This window comes from Equus przewalskii, chromosome 11, assembly GCF_037783145.1.
Source record: "Equus przewalskii isolate Varuska chromosome 11, EquPr2, whole genome shotgun sequence".
Lineage (NCBI taxonomy): Eukaryota > Metazoa > Chordata > Mammalia > Perissodactyla > Equidae > Equus > Equus przewalskii.
Window position 1 is genome coordinate 1,857,340 of NC_091841.1, and position 15,338 is coordinate 1,872,677.

The window sequence follows — 15,338 nt, forward strand, 5'->3', positions numbered from 1 at the left end:
CTGAGTATGGTGTCCGGGCACTCAGAAAGCAGCGTGGGTCCTGGAGTTAGACCTGGCTTTGAGCCCTGCCACGCATCAATTATGTGACCCGAAGCAATTTGCTTAACATCTCTGAACCTGAATTTTCTCATCTTTAAAATAGAGTAATAACGCCTACCTGTAGGGTTGCATAAGGACTTGTGTGATCATGTGCATGAAGCCCTTGACAGAATGACTGGCATGGAGTAAGCATTCATTAGGTATCAATTGTGATCACTGTTGTTATTAACTCTGGGACCTCTCCCCCTACATTCAGCCCTAACTTTGTTCCCGCTGCACTTGAGAAATGTTTCCAGCTGCCTCTGGAAGATTTTCATTCCCTTTCTGGGCAAAACATTAGCCACTGAAATCCCCCTGAAGGTGGTTAGCAGGGCACGCCGGAGTGTTGACACTCACGTGTGCTTACTGGAACAACTCTTGCTGAGCAGATAAAGCAGCATGGGATGTTCCTGGAACCCCGGCTTCTGCAGTAACTGGTAAAGGCAGATGGGGAGACGCACCCCAGGTCCTGTCTTTACTTGCACATGACAGTCAATCTCCCAGGCCGCTTGTCTCAGCAGGATCAGCCTCTTCCTGCCTTCCGTCCTGGCAGTTGGTGGTGGGGCAGGAGGGGGAGGTGGTATTTTCCTGCCTCTCACTAGCACAGTGCTGTTCCCTGGCCTCAGAGCAGAGAGGGCCCTGAGGGGCAGTTTAATGCATAGCTTCCTTCTCACTCTGGAAATTTTGGAGTTTCCCAGAGCCCGCTTCCTCCGCAGAAGCCCTAGGTTGGAATTTCCTGGTTGTGGATAGGGGACCAGCCTCTGAGCGCATCAAGTGCCCACCCGTCCATCCCTGGGGTGTTGAATGCTCTCATCTCCAAAGATACCTTTAATTGCCTTTAACTGCTTAGTTCAGCTCTCCTCTAAAGAAAGGAAGATCTGCCCACTGCCAGCCACACCTCAGAAGTGAGTAAGGCTCTTGCACCTTGTTTGCATTTGTGTCAGGTTCTCATTGTGCTTTTAATTTCATGAGAGTGGCTGCGGACTGTTGTTTGGGCTGAAATGGAAATTATCAAAGCACAAATAATTTTTCAGGGTGTAAATACATCATAAATAAGAACCCAGGGGTCTCCTTGGTATCGGGGAGGGCTGTGGCCGGGTTTTACTTTCCTGTGGGAGGGGAAAGATTGACATTTGCTAAACACCTGTTATAATCCACCCTCAATGTGGGTGCTTTTTGTGTATTTATTATCAAACTCCCATAAACTTCTCTTTGAGGTGCTCAGCAAATATCCACTGAACAAACGAATGACTGAACTTCATCAGAGCCATTTTACAGGCTGAGAAACTGAGGCCCGTAAAGATGAAGTAACTTGCCTGAGTTGGCTCAGCTCTCAAGTGGTGGGGCTGGAATTCAGTCCAGAGTTTTCCTCTCCCTTTTAACGTTACACCGCAAGTTCCCGTTCCACTTTATGTAGTTAATCTGTTCTTCCACCCCCAGAACCCGGGGCCTTGAAAATTCAAGGCATCTCCTCTTCCTCAGAATCTGGATTTTTCTGCCTCCTTGAAATTTAAGTGCCTTGAAACAATTTAGAACTAGTGGGAGTTATCTTCAGGCAAGGAGGTGCTGGGAACTTGCCTCTCCCGCTTTCGCAGGGGCTGTGGGACCTCCAAGACCACCAAAGGTCAGGGAGTCAGTGCAGGTGGGGGCTGCTTCGCAGGGCCTCACTAGAGGATTGTCTCACCACTGAAGAATGGATTGAATTGGCCCACGATGCCGAAATTCACTGCAGGGAGGGGAGGGGCTGTTTATAGTAATTTTGGAGGAGTCTCTAAGGAAATCAGCAATTCTGCCATATTTCTCTTAATTGAAACGATTCTTTCCCTCCAGCTTCCGTGGGCAGGTTCTAGTCTCTGCGTCTGGAAGGCGTTTACGTGGTGCGATCTGAGAGCAGGATGCTGGGAACACTCTCTTGCTTTGTCTGTTGCTTCTTTTCCCTGGCCAGTCCACCCTGCTTGCCACCACCGCCTTGATTCCAGTGGGAAACGCCACAACCCTGCAGGCAAGGAGCCACTTGGGTTCCTGGAGTGTTTAGAGAGCAACTTACAAAGAAACATAGCCCTCTCCTTCTAGAAGCAGAAGGCTGGGTAGGCTGGGGAACTAGAGATTATCAAACCCAAGTTCTTCCTGGTCCAATCAAGAAACTGGAGGCTTCTCCAAGTACTGCCAACTTATCAGTGAGAAGTCTGGCACTAGACTCCAGGTCACTGGACTTGGCCTAGTGCTTTTCTCACTAAACCAAAGAAACATCTGTTGGGCACCATCCTATATATCAGACCCCAAGGCTATAAAGATAAATAAGGCATGGTCCCAGTGGAACCCACTTTGATTATATGGGTTAGTATCACTTGAGGCAGCTTCTTCCTAGAATGATGTATTATAGATTATCTATTTGTCTATCTGTCTATCCATCCATCCATCCATCCATCCATCCATCCGTCTATTTAGAGAGAACACTATTATGTTTCTGATAATTAGGCTCCTGGCTCCTAACTGGAGGTCTTGAGTGGCTGTTGCCAATGATACAGTGAGTGGCTCACCAGCTAATCAAGATTTAAGTCAGAGTAAGAGGCACTTTATATTTAAGCTGCCGTCAATACACTTTAATCTTTGAGATGATTGGCTAATATGGATCAAGTACCAGCCACTTCGCTGAGCATCAGGTACTTTGCTGACTGTCCCAGGTGCATTTCCTCACTGACTCCTGAAGTGCACCCTGTGAGGAAGGCATTACCTTCACTTACTAACGAAGAAACCGAGGCTGAAAGGTTAAGAAAATGTTGGCATGCCGAGCATTCCACCAGGGCGCAAGCTGGGACTCGGACCCCAGTCCCTCTGATATGAAAGGCTGTCAGCGCAGCCACCACGCCAATCTTACAATACTTGGGGGCGGGGCGGGGGGGGGGCGTAAATCGCTCCAGTCACCTGTTACCGATAACCATAAAATAAGGGATGCTGAGGATGAGGGCTGCCAGGAGACTCTTAGAAGCCTCCAGAGGGCTTGTGAGCGGACACAGCACACTTGCCCTCTGATGGGCTGCTCTGTTATTGTTTGATTTACCTTCTTGAAGTTCAGGCCAAGACCCAGAAGGGGCAGACGCACCCCGAGTCCACCAACTGTACCCACCTTATGACCTAAATGGAACTCTTCTCCTGGAAATCACGTCATTCAGATGCCATAGGCTCTGCTTTCCAAGTCTGTCTTCTTACCCTACTAAGTCCAAATTCTAGAGACATCTCCTTATGTACCCTAGAAAGCAAAGATGAGTTCCGAATCTGACTTAATCTGTGTGTATGTGTATGTGTGTGGGGAGGGTTTGTGGCTGAGGTGGAGGCGGATTATTTTCTTTTGCTAGGTATCTGGTCTCAGCAAAATCCCCATAATAAATAAGTAAAATATGCCCATAAGTTCATGGAAGAGCGAGCATCAGACCACACAGACTGCCTGACAAGGCAACCCCCTGCCTTTCTCTATTGTAGCATCCTCTTATTTTCTGTGTATACTGTCGCTACCTGAAATTGCCTTATTTATCTGGTGGTCATTTACCTGTACACTGTCTGTCTCCCCACACCAGAACACAAGCTCTTTGAAGGCAGGACGTTGTATGTCTCCCCAGCACCCAGCATCATATCTGGCACCTTACATCTGTATCTTCTAGAAGGTGCTTTAAATTGATGCCTTGTGCCATGTCCTAAGGGGACTAAAGGCAATTTTGGAGGCACAGATTTCACGGGAAGAGGCGCAGCTATCTTCACGCTGATGTTTCTAGAGCACCGTGGAACGTCCGTGGTGGAAGGATCTCAGGCCTTCACCGGGTGTGGTCTCTTGCCATGTTTGATGCCGTTTATTTGAAGGCAAGTCAAGACCTTATTTTCTTTGACAACTCCTCAGAAGGGTCATTTGTAACTTCCTCCATTTTTAGCCTCCTGGGTCTTTGCATGGCCATGTCACTTAAAAACAGGAAGTTATGTTTGGCCCTCTCCAGCTGAATATGAAATGGTAAAGGTTTTGGTCCAAACCCTGTGGATTGAGTCGGATTTAAAAGCTTGTCAGAAATGAGTTCTCTGGAGCCTGGCATTTTAGACCGGCGTCTGTTGTTACGGATGAGATTTCAGAGCATGAGAGCTTGGCAAGAAGTGTGACTTACAAGGTATAGCTCACAGGGCAATTGGAACCATACTGATCCTGGAAATCTTTTCGCTCAAATTTTTCTAAATTTCCCCACAATCCAGGCTCTCCCTCTGTAGGGCTTCTGCTTCGAAACATTTGTTTTGCTCTTAAAAGCATCTGAAGAATGAGTAGTGATAGAGTTGTTGAACTGGGAAGGAAACCCAGCCTCTCTCACACACACACACACACACACACACCCCCCTCTTCGCTCCAGCGCCTGATAGACAGAGGGAGAGAGAATGCTGAGTTATTAAAATGTGATCCGAGGATTTTTGAGCCCTTCGAATTTGGAATCAGTGGAAATCTAGAATTCTCCTTAGTCACTCGCGATACTTGCTTTTGCACATAAATACGTTTGCAGCTGCATCACTTCGCTGCTGATGTCGTTGAAGAGGACAGCGGTAACCTCAGGGCGTGATTCTGGTTCTGTCTCAGTCCACCTGTAGGTCACGATTGGTTGTATGTGCATTGTCAGCACAGGGCTCCTGGCAACCAAGTACCAGGGCTTATGAAGGACTTTCTTTTCTTATAAACTGCAGCAAACTCGTGGCTATTTCTAGAAGAATTTGCATGCTCACTCACCTGCATTCAGATGAGATGTTTTGAGTGATGGAGATAGAGGCCGCTGGGGACTCTAAGGCACCTGGGGCCCATCCGAGTGTGACTGGCATTGTCCCTTCTCTGAATTGAAGTGGTGCTATGGGGAAAAGAGGCTAAAAACCATCAGTCTAAGGGCTGTCTGAACCAGATACTGTTTATCATGGGAAGAGCAGGTGTTTGTCATGGAAAGAGAAGCGGAAGTGACCTGTCCACCATCCCGGCGAGACAGATATGCACTCCATTCCTCAAGCTTTCCCTCTAGGGCACAGGCCTCTTCAGTCCCAGTGCAGGCCTGTTTTTCTGTGACATTTTCCCCATCTCATTTGGTCTGTTAGTTCCCCCCCCAGAAGATAAATGGGGAACCAGCTCCTCTCCACCAGCCTGTCTGCATGGCGCTGGCAAATATGAACCCAGAGCTGCTCAAACTCTCTGGCGGGAGGCTGTGCCCTGCAGCCCGCCTGGAAGCTGCTGGAGCGAAGCAGTGAGTGAGGCATTCCCATGTGCTGACTAAGAGAAGGGCCCAGGCGGCCTGACTCCTCGTGGTGCAACTACGCGCAGGTTCCTCAAGCTCTCTACACAAATAAGTTTTCTTATTTGTAAAAAGGTTTGGTGCTGATGATAGCACTTATCTGATGTGGTTGTTGTGGGGCTTAAATGAGATAATCAGTGCGAAGCGCTGAGCACAGAGCCCTGCACACAGTAGGTGCTGTGTTAGTGTGGATGTGACTGGCAGCCCATCCAGGGGCTCAGCGGTAGGGTCTGCAGGAGCTTGAGTGTCCCAAGGACACCGGCACTTGCACTTCAAGTCCCCGTGTGAGGACCCACATGCCGTGAGCAGAGAGGCCTGGCTTTGGTAAACTGAGTCTCGACTAACTCATGTTGGAGACGAGGTGTCGTCCCAGGGTTTGACGCCTGGCTCTGCTGCTGTCCCAGTGGGATATTGGGTCGTTGTGGTCTGAACTTCACTGATTTCATCTGCAAAATGGAGGTGATAAATTTGACCTCTCAAAGCTGCTCTGGGGGTTAGAGATGGTCTGACATCTGTCACGGCACCTGGACTCGTGTCTGGCACTCCATAAATTCCAGAACCTTTTCTTTATCACTGGAGAAGATGCTAAAAGAGACAGGCAAGAGGAAAGAAAATCAAAGTCGGAGAGGCCCTGGACTGTGGTGACGTTGGGCTCTGTGGGAATTGGTGGCGGCCTCCTGCTCCCCTCCGTCTGGGTGGCTCCGGGACGACGGCCTCAGCTCAGCTTCTGATTCTCTAACTCCCATCAAGCCCACTGGCGCCCAGTTCCCGACCCTGGAGAACAGGGTTGGAAATTCAGACTCGCCATCTGCTCTCCACAGAGTGAACTAGGGGCGGTCTTTGTGGAGAGCTTTACATTGCAAGCTATTTTTATTCTTGAGTCCGAGGGAGAAAGTACATAAACAATACTGCTGAGCCCGTGTCATTGTAAAGCACTTTTATACAACGCATTTCATGTGAGCTGCAGGGCCCTGTGCTCACTCCTCCGCGCTCTGAGCCCCTGTTTCCACAGCCGTCACGTGGCGTGACTAACCCTCCTAGGGCTCCAAATGCTCTGGAGCCTGTGGCACATGGCAGGCCTTGCTAAGGGGTGGTTACCATGGCTGTGATTGGCCTCTGCTGCGGTGGTTCCAGAATGTTCCCTGGGGCCTTCTAGAGCATTGTGGAGGGCGTCGGGACCATTGGGGGAGGGTGGCTGGGCTAGAGAGACCAGATGGTGGATCTAGAGTCTGGGGTCTGCCCCTCCACCCTCACCGCAGCTCCCACTGGGCAGCTCTCCTTGCACCCACCCTAGGTTCTGCCTCAGACTTCGTGGGGGCGGCGTAGGCAAGTCTGAGCGCCGTCCCTCCTGCTGGGAGCTGCCACTTCCACCTTGCTTGTTGATCCGCTGGGGACAGGGATGGGGAAACTGAGACAGACCTGAAAACCGGAGCTGGTGTCTGGGTTTTGTTCAGACTCTAAGACTGAGTCTCGAATCTCTTGTTCCTCGGTTTCTTCATCTGTAAAATGGGTCCTTGGCACCTACCCAACGGGCCTCCCAGAGCTGCTTTGGGAGGTGTGAGGGCTTCCCCGTTGGAAGGGGGAGGGCCCCTCCCTGGCAGGCTTCCTGAAGCCAGCTTAGACTCCGACCCGTCCGTTCTGCGGGGATCAGAGCCCAAACGTGTCTTCTTAATTCATGTGGGATTTTTGAGAAGCTTTCCTAGATTTTAATCCTGTCCCAGGGGTGCGTATCACTCCTCTTCCTTTCATGCCACAGGCTCCAAGCTTTCCTAACTGCTCGTTTCCTCCTGGGAGGTGGGAAGGCTAGGTGTGAACAGGGAGCTGGAGTGGGTTCTTCAGGGTCACACAGCTTTTCCGTAACAGGACTGAGGCTAGAACCAGTTCATCCTTTTCCCAGATGTGGACCCCGGACTCTCAGTGTGTCGGGGACCCACGACACGCCCCAAAATGCAGCCGTTGCCTGTGAGTGGCCGTGTCAGCCTCTTCCACTCTCAGGGAGCACTTACCTCAAATTGAAGTCAGCCTGTTCCTCAACGTGCCGGCAACACCCCTGAGCAAAAGCTGGACGTGAATTGGCTGCAGTAGCCGGCGCTGTAACGACCCGGAGGAAAGAGCCAGTTACAAAGCACTGTGGGAGCCTCCTTTTTTCCTACTTGCAACAGGAAAAACTCCATGTGGGCCCCTCAGATGCTCTTTCCTGTCACTTACCACATCCTGGGGTCGTGCTAGTCAGGCTGATAAACTGACAGGATCTGGAAAAGAAGAAGACAAAGGTTCCAAGGCCAGAGCTGAACGTCTCCTGACCACCGTGGCAACACGCAGAGGTCCACGCTGTGGTTTCTCTCCCTCGGCTCTCTTCCTGGAGACTCGCCCACTCAGGACCACTTGGCCTTTCAGAATTGTCCACTGAGGTGACAGTTCTGGGACGCACAGTGTCCTTTGCCAGAAAGACTCTGTTGGACCCAGGATCCCGAGCGGGGGCCTAAACTGCTCTCCCCTTCCCGCGCCCTCCCCCAGTTCTGTCACCCTACTAGGAGGCAGGGCTGGGGTCTCTTTTTAGACTCTGTGAAAACAACCCAAGAGCTTCATTGGGCTGGTCATTTGGAGTTCTTGACTGAAAGGCCAGAGTGGTGGCCCTTTGCATTCTCCTCTGACAGAGTGGATGTGACGGGCCCCTGTGGTTCAGAGTTGGCTGCCATGACAGGCTCTGTGCTCCATGGACAAAAGGCTGAGGGCTCACGGGGTGTAGCCAGGCGCCAAGAAGTTGGGGTGCATTTCCTTTCTAAGTGCCAAGAGATGAATAGCTCAGTTGAAAGCAACGCAGGACACATTCTGGAGGAAATTCTCTGGATATGATGGTGCATGCCTGTTCTCTCTGCTCATTAAACCCTCACCCGCCTCCAGGGCAATTCCGGGAGAGACTGAGTCACTCAAGACTCATGGTCTGCACTGGGCAGCCAAAGGCGATCGGGTCACCGAGTGTGATTCTGGCCTCATTCAGAAGTGCATGCTGAACAATAGTCCCTTTCATCGGGCACCCATCACATGGGCATCAGGGGATGGGGGCAAGTGACGTGGGGGCAGCAGGAAGTCTGCAAGCCTTCTGGACTGGCAGGCCTGGGTGGCAGCAGGGGCTATAATAGCTAGGAAGACTCCCAGATGGAAACTTCTGGGCTTTGACCACATCAAGCAGTCAAAGCGATGGAGAAGAGATCGGCTTCCTCGTGTCCTGTTAAGACAGCGGATTATGGCTTTATTGGGAACGGCCTGCTCAGGCTTCTTATAAAAGTAGTTTAGTCATAAGAGCACTGGACTAGGAGTCAGGAGTCTAGCAATTACGGACCCCTGAGGTTCTGCTTTTCTCACAGCTGGCTTGAGGGAGCATGCTCAGTCATTCTGTATTTTGTTTTCTCTCGTGTCACAGGGGAATTTGGTTAGCAGCTCTCTGTTGTCCCTCCTGACTTTAAACACAGAGGATCCAATTAGCAATAATACTTCGAAAAAACTGGCCTTTTCTCTGCCGGCTTCTGATCAGAATCAGCTCAATTAGGTTTGTGAGTTGCATAATCTTTTTCAGACATGAGCTCAGCAAATCAAAAGAAACAGAATCCTGGCTGTTCATGATAAACACTATAAAAATGAAAAAATGTGGGGAGCTCACCAATACTTTTGGCTGCCACTGCCCAAGAGGCTTGCGTGTGGCCGGCTCCCAGCAGCTCAATAGAGTCGGATGCAGTCAGACCAGAGTCCCATGCTCCAGCCAGATCAGCCGGCATCTCAGCGTGGTCTGTTGAGATTTCCAGGTTGGGCGGCCAACATCTCGAAATGTCCCAAGGACAGCCTGTGGTCTGGCACCCCAGCCCTGAGCCAACCCTGAGTCTCAGGGTCTTCCCTTCCTTTGCCCTGCTGCACTGCCCACGGGCTATGAAGGGCAGAGGAGGCCTGAGGCTGCAGCTCAGGCTGGACTCTCGATTCCCAGGAAATCGTGGAAGGAGCAGAGGTGGAACCAGAGAGAGGTAGCCACCCTCTGCTGGGAAAAGCCAGCGAACATGGACACCTTGGAATCTTCCCTCAGGCACGGTGGTAATTCCGTTAGTGAGGGTTTTTCCACTCAAGTCTTACAAAGTTCTCGAGCAAAGGGCCCTGCCCTTCTAAAGCCTCATGGCCTGAAATCAGGGGACCTCTGATCTTCAAATAATATTCAGTTACCTCAAATTCCTCTCTCCAGAACTCTCTTCTAATGCTCACCTCTCTGAACTTTAGAAACCTCATGGAGAATAGTGGATTTCCTGTCGTTTTAACCTCTGTCCCATGCACAAGGTGCAATTTAGCACTGCAGTGTGTTCAGCTGGGCTGCCCGGCTGCAATCGTGTCCACCGGCCACCAGCTCAGGTTATTCCTGTCATCCCAATGGATCACTCATCTCCTGTGTAAAATGGGGATAATCAAAGTGCCTAGCACATAGGATTGTCGTGAGAATTAAATGAATCCTTAGGTGTAAGATGTTGAAAACCTCATATGACCCAGAGCAGGCACTCGGTGAGTGCCTGAAGTTACCATCAGGGCCGTGGAAACTGACCAGTCATTGCGTAGGAGGAACTGGCCTTATTCTCATCTTCAAGAAAAAGCAACTTCCCAGACACATAGCTTACTCGGACCAAATCAGTAGAAAAAAATCTAATTCTGCCTTATCCCTCTGAGGGGATGACAAATAGGGGTGAGGCACATCTGGGTGGCATGTTAGAAAATAAATTAATTCACTTTGGACCATCTGGAGAAGTCTGGTTTAGAGAACTGAGAGTCTCTGAGCAGAGTGTGGTTGTAGAGGGTCTTCTGGGGGTCTCCACATGGGATGCTTGATGTCTGTTGTCCTCTCTCAGGAGATCTGACCTCAGAAGTGGTGCTATGACAGGATGCAAAAGGCCATGCTGGTGGCTGAGAAGACGGCTTCGAATTTCAGACAGAAAGCCAGTTACAAAATTAAGTTGATCTCTGAAACATTTCCTTTCAGGGAAAACAGCGAAGTTTCTCAGAAGCAAATGCTTCGGGTCAAAGACATTTTAAAGTGTCCAATGGGGAATTCTCAACAAAGCCCAGCTGGTGATTCTTTGGATGTGACATGGGGAATGGACCTGAGAGATGCTTTCTTTGCACCCTATAAGTCTGCTTGTCCTGTGGGATGTGGAGGGGAAGAATGTTCACTCACTCGTTCATTCATTTGTTCAATGTGTGCCTACTCCGTGCATTACTGTGCTGGGTACTGGGGACACAGTGGTGACCGAGACACACAGACCCTGCTGTCATGAAGCCCACAGGGAAGTTCCAAAATTCCAGAATCCTGGAAATTTCTGATTACCTAAGAGACCTTGGAGATAATAATTTCTTGTAATTCTTTACCTGTTTGTGTCATAGACTTCTTTGAGAAACTAGTGAAACCCAGGGATACTGTCCCCACCAAAACACCCACACACATGCACATGCATGTGTCACACACACACACACACACACACACACAATCTTGCGTACAATTTCACAGGTTTATGGACCCCTTAAAACCAACTCATGGATTCCAGGTTGAAAACCTCTTGTCACCCAGCTCCATCACTAGCCAGCTGTGTGGCTCCTCATTCACCTCCCGGTAAAGGGTGGGAAGATGGAGATAACAGCAAGTTGGGTAAAAATTATACGGTGCTCTACTCCCAGCGGATGTTGTTGGGATTTCCTACCACTTGGGAAATGACCGTTCGTCTCAGGCTCTACAATCTAGGTGAAGTTTTGAAATGTGCTGGGGCGATTTTGCTAGAGAGACCTGTTTTCCTTGATCCGAGCCTTAGTGGAAAATATAGGCAAGATTAACAGTGTTATGGGTCAGCTGTGGTTTATCCAAGTAAGAATTTGCTCAGAACCCTGCATAACTGGCAGCATAGCACAGAGATGAGAGCCCTGACTCTGGGCAAGCTACTACACCTCTTTGTGCCTCAGTTTCCTTGTCTCTAAAATGGGTTTGGCAATAGTGCCTACTTCACAGCATTTTTGTGAAAATGAAATTTTCTGAAGCATACAAGCCAACTCATAAGTTTGCAATCCCCATTGGCTCTAAATAAGTGTCAGACACCATGTCAAGTGTTTGACATACCTCATCTCATTTAACAGTCCCACAAACCCTTGACAGGTTGGTGTTGTCATCCCACTGAGAAGGCTGAGCTTCAGAGAGGTTAAGGGACTAATTAACTGTGCAACCTGGAGGGAGCGGCAGTGTCAGGATTTGAACCCGGATTTGAGTTGGTCCAAACTAAGCTGCACTACCAACCTTCACGCGAGTTGAGTGCCAGACAATAGTTAGATAGTAAAGACACCCTCTTGGAGAGCTCCTTTTGCTGATCTTCACCGGCAGACCTCTTGCCATGTGGGTGACGAGATCCCTGGGTGCTGGGCCCCGTACGCCCTCTGTCCTCCTGGCAACTCTGTAGTAACTAGCCCCCTAACTGCTGGCGGGGGGGGGGCGGCGCATTTCTCCCTCCAGGCTCCTCCCTGCATCTAAAATTGGCCTCAAACAGTTAATGTTGCCCATTGGGTCTCTCAGAGGGAGGGACTCAGGACAGTTTATTACATGATACAGGAGATTTATTGGAGACCAGAGGGCTCAACAGAAAACATTCTTGATTTATTTCCAGTTGGAAAGGCTTGTTTGAGAGATGCAATTGGCGATTTAATATTAGCCTCTTGAGTTACAGCAGACCCTGAACCACAGAGGCCTCTGTTTCTCAGGAGAGATGTCCAGACGTCTGGGGAGTCCTGCCTCTCTCCAGGGTTGGCAGCGTGGCCAGTGCCATTGTCATAGATGCTGGTGCCCTACCCAGTGACCTGTAGTCCATGGCTACTCAAGCCCCAGCCTTATGCTAACTTTACCTGAACCTTGGGAATGCTCTCAGCTGTATGTTGGGGAGGTTGAGAGGTCATAAACTTACTTAAATCGGGACTAGGGGTAGTAGCCTAGTGGCTGAGCCTGTGGACTTGTGGTGCCCAGACTGGCTGGGTTTGATCCCAGCTCCACCATTACCGGCTCTGTGAACCTAGACAGGTTTCTTCCCCTCCCTGTGCCTCAGTTTCTGTATCTGGAAAGTGGGGATAATAATATTACCTACCTCCTAGGGTTGTTGTAAAGTGCTTAGAAGGGGGCCTGGCATACACAGAATAAGTGCACAATATGTATTAGCTACTCGTGTGGCCGTTAGTATTATTAATACCCTTTGGGGTAATAATTTTGGTTTGAAGTGTTAAGGAGCCCTGTTGGAAAGTCTCCATAAATTATCAGGACTTAAAGAATGTACAGCCCTGAAGTCTTGATTGCTCTTAAGGCAAGAGGGGCTCGGAGGAGAGGACGGTGCACACTTGTGCGATAGTTGACCTGAAAGGAGGTTTTTGGCACCGTCTTTGCAATTCTTAGATAGCCAGATGCCGTCAGGAGTTAGGAGTTAGGAGTGGGACCTTTTTTATGAGATTAAGATAAATGTAAACTGGAATTTTCAGGTGGCTCAGAACTTCATCCATTCCTCAGCCCTTTGCTGATCCCTCCTATCTGTCAGGCCCTCTGGAAGGCTCGCAGTCTAGGAAGGGTGAAGCTTGAAGCTATCTGCTTCCTCCTCTCTTGGCTGACCACAAGCACACGCAACCACGCACTCACTACTTGCACACATACATGAGGACACACTCACGCAACACACGCATGTATTGCCTACAAAGTTACATTGGCTGCTGCACACGGAACTCAAGGAATTTTATGCAAATTCTCAGTCTGAGTTGGTTCCTTTTGCGTTTGCATATTCTGCGTGCCAGGTGACAAGCTAGAATTAATTTTAGTAAGACAGAAACTGCCAGTCAGCTCCAAACCACCGTCCAGGCCTCAGACTTTATTTTAACCTGGAGTGACAGCAGCTACCTGGCCCAGTGCTGGCAGGCAGTTCGCCTCTCCTGGCACCCGCTCAGGTCCCTCCCATCAGCCTCCCCTCCAAGAAGCTGATTGGGAAGCCGTGTTTGTCTTTTGTACGCCAGACAGGGAGAGCTCCCAGAAGGGCTGTCACCCAGTGAAACAACTTCCCTTTGCTAAGATTGGCCAAGCGAGGCCAAAGCTGAACAAATGTCAGTAAAAACAAACAGCGTTTCAGAAGAGCCTTTTGAGTCTTTCTCCTCTCTGCTCCTCTTGCTTCATCAGCCAAGTGTTGTATTAGTGGCTTCAGAAGGACACCATTAGGCTCCAAAATGAACTGATCACACAAAAACACATTTTGTCTATTTCACCTAGTTCTGATGCAAAACAACCACATGAGAATGATGCAAAGAAAAGAAAAGGAAACCAATTGATATTGGCTTATATCTTTTCAAAGCTCCATTTCTTGTTTCTTCTTTTACTATTTTCAGTCAAGAAAGACCCTACAGGAGTTTAACAGTTCTCTTATCGTCTCATCTGGCGTTTGCGAGACCCTGTTTTCTTGTGGTTGGAACCTGCTTCCTGCTCACAAAGGAGAAAGCAGTGTTGCGTGTACAGCTCAGTGATACTGCCCCTATCTTTGTCTTTAGGTGAGAGGTGTTTAGGTTTATCTCTCTCCTTGAGAGCGAAGACTAGCTCTAATGACTTGAGAGGATCCTAGAGCACACAGCAAAGTGGTTTGGAGCACGGATGTTGGTGTTAAACAGACCTGAGATGGAATTCCACTCTGCCACTTAATAGCTGGGCAACTTTGGGAAGGCGTTCAGTCTTTCTGAGCTTCAGTTTTTTCACCTATAAATAATCCATGCATACATACATAGAACTCACCTCTCAGGGTTCTTGGGAGATGATGCAACACAACCCAAAGGTGCTGGTTCCCAGGGACCTGCAGGAAACGGCCTTCCCCCTCCGCTCCATTGCTGTCAACTCCGAAATGTGGAACAAAGCACCTGGGATTCAGGAAGGCAACCACAGGCTCTGGACAGAAATTCTCACTTCCTTGGGCAACTCACTTCTCTCAGCCTCAGTTTTCTCAGTGATAAATAAGCAGAATCTTCCTGGCTACGTCTGGACCTGCACGAGTGACAGACAGGGTCTGAGTGAAAGCCAATTCTGTCTGAATGCAGGCCTGGTTCATAACTAACAGAACGGCGCCTGGCCTGGCACGTGGGCTGCCACGTCGTGGGCCCAGAGTAAGTGTCAGTAAGCTTCCGTGGAGAAGGATGGGCTTTGAGGCTCCTGGAAGAGCTCAGGAGGAATCCTGCTTCACCAGGACAGTTTCAATGACTCAACCTTTCTGTGTTGGTTTCCTCCGGTGCAAACCGGAGATGATATAGTCCCAGAAGAATAATGAGCTTTCAGTTAAGGTCTGTGACGTCTTTTGAGATTGTCACACAGAATCAGTAGAACCAGATGATTTTTCAGCTCCTTCCTGAGATTTCAGATTAATGTCTGTGAAACTCACATGTTCTTGGATTAAATCATTCTTTAACCAGTTGATAGTATTTGGGCTTCATTTTGAATGCCATTAAATTTGGGGGAACAAATTTTGAGGGTCTTGGATCTATCTGTCAATATGTTGAAAGTGTGATTTTGAGAGAGTCATGTATTCATTCAACAAATATTTGTTGAGCATCTACTCTCCGTCAGCCGCTGTTGTGAGGGCTAGAGAAATAGCTGCAAATGAGCAAAAGACTCTTGCTTTTCTGGAGCTTCCATCACAGAAAGGGCAAATGGTTAATAACTAAATGTACAAATAAATGAACAAGTTCCTGTGAAGACACAGAAGCAGCGTGAGATGAGGGAGATGCTTTCTGTTGGACTGAGAGTGTTCAGGAAAGGACTGTAAGATGAGGTGATGAGCAGTTGAAAGACGAAACTGTGGTGATCTGAGGATGGAACATTCTAGACAGAGGGGAGGGCAGACACAAACGTTTGAAGGCCGGCAGGAGCTCAGTTCCAAAGGAACGGAG

General features: G+C 49.2%; 1 protein-coding gene across 17 annotated transcripts in view; it reads left to right on the forward strand.

Moving 5' to 3' along the window:
* CD44 (CD44 molecule (IN blood group)) overlaps positions 1-15,338 on the forward strand; it is an 87,217-nt gene that overhangs the window by 19,028 nt on the left and 52,851 nt on the right. The gene's annotated exons all lie outside the window — the stretch shown is intronic.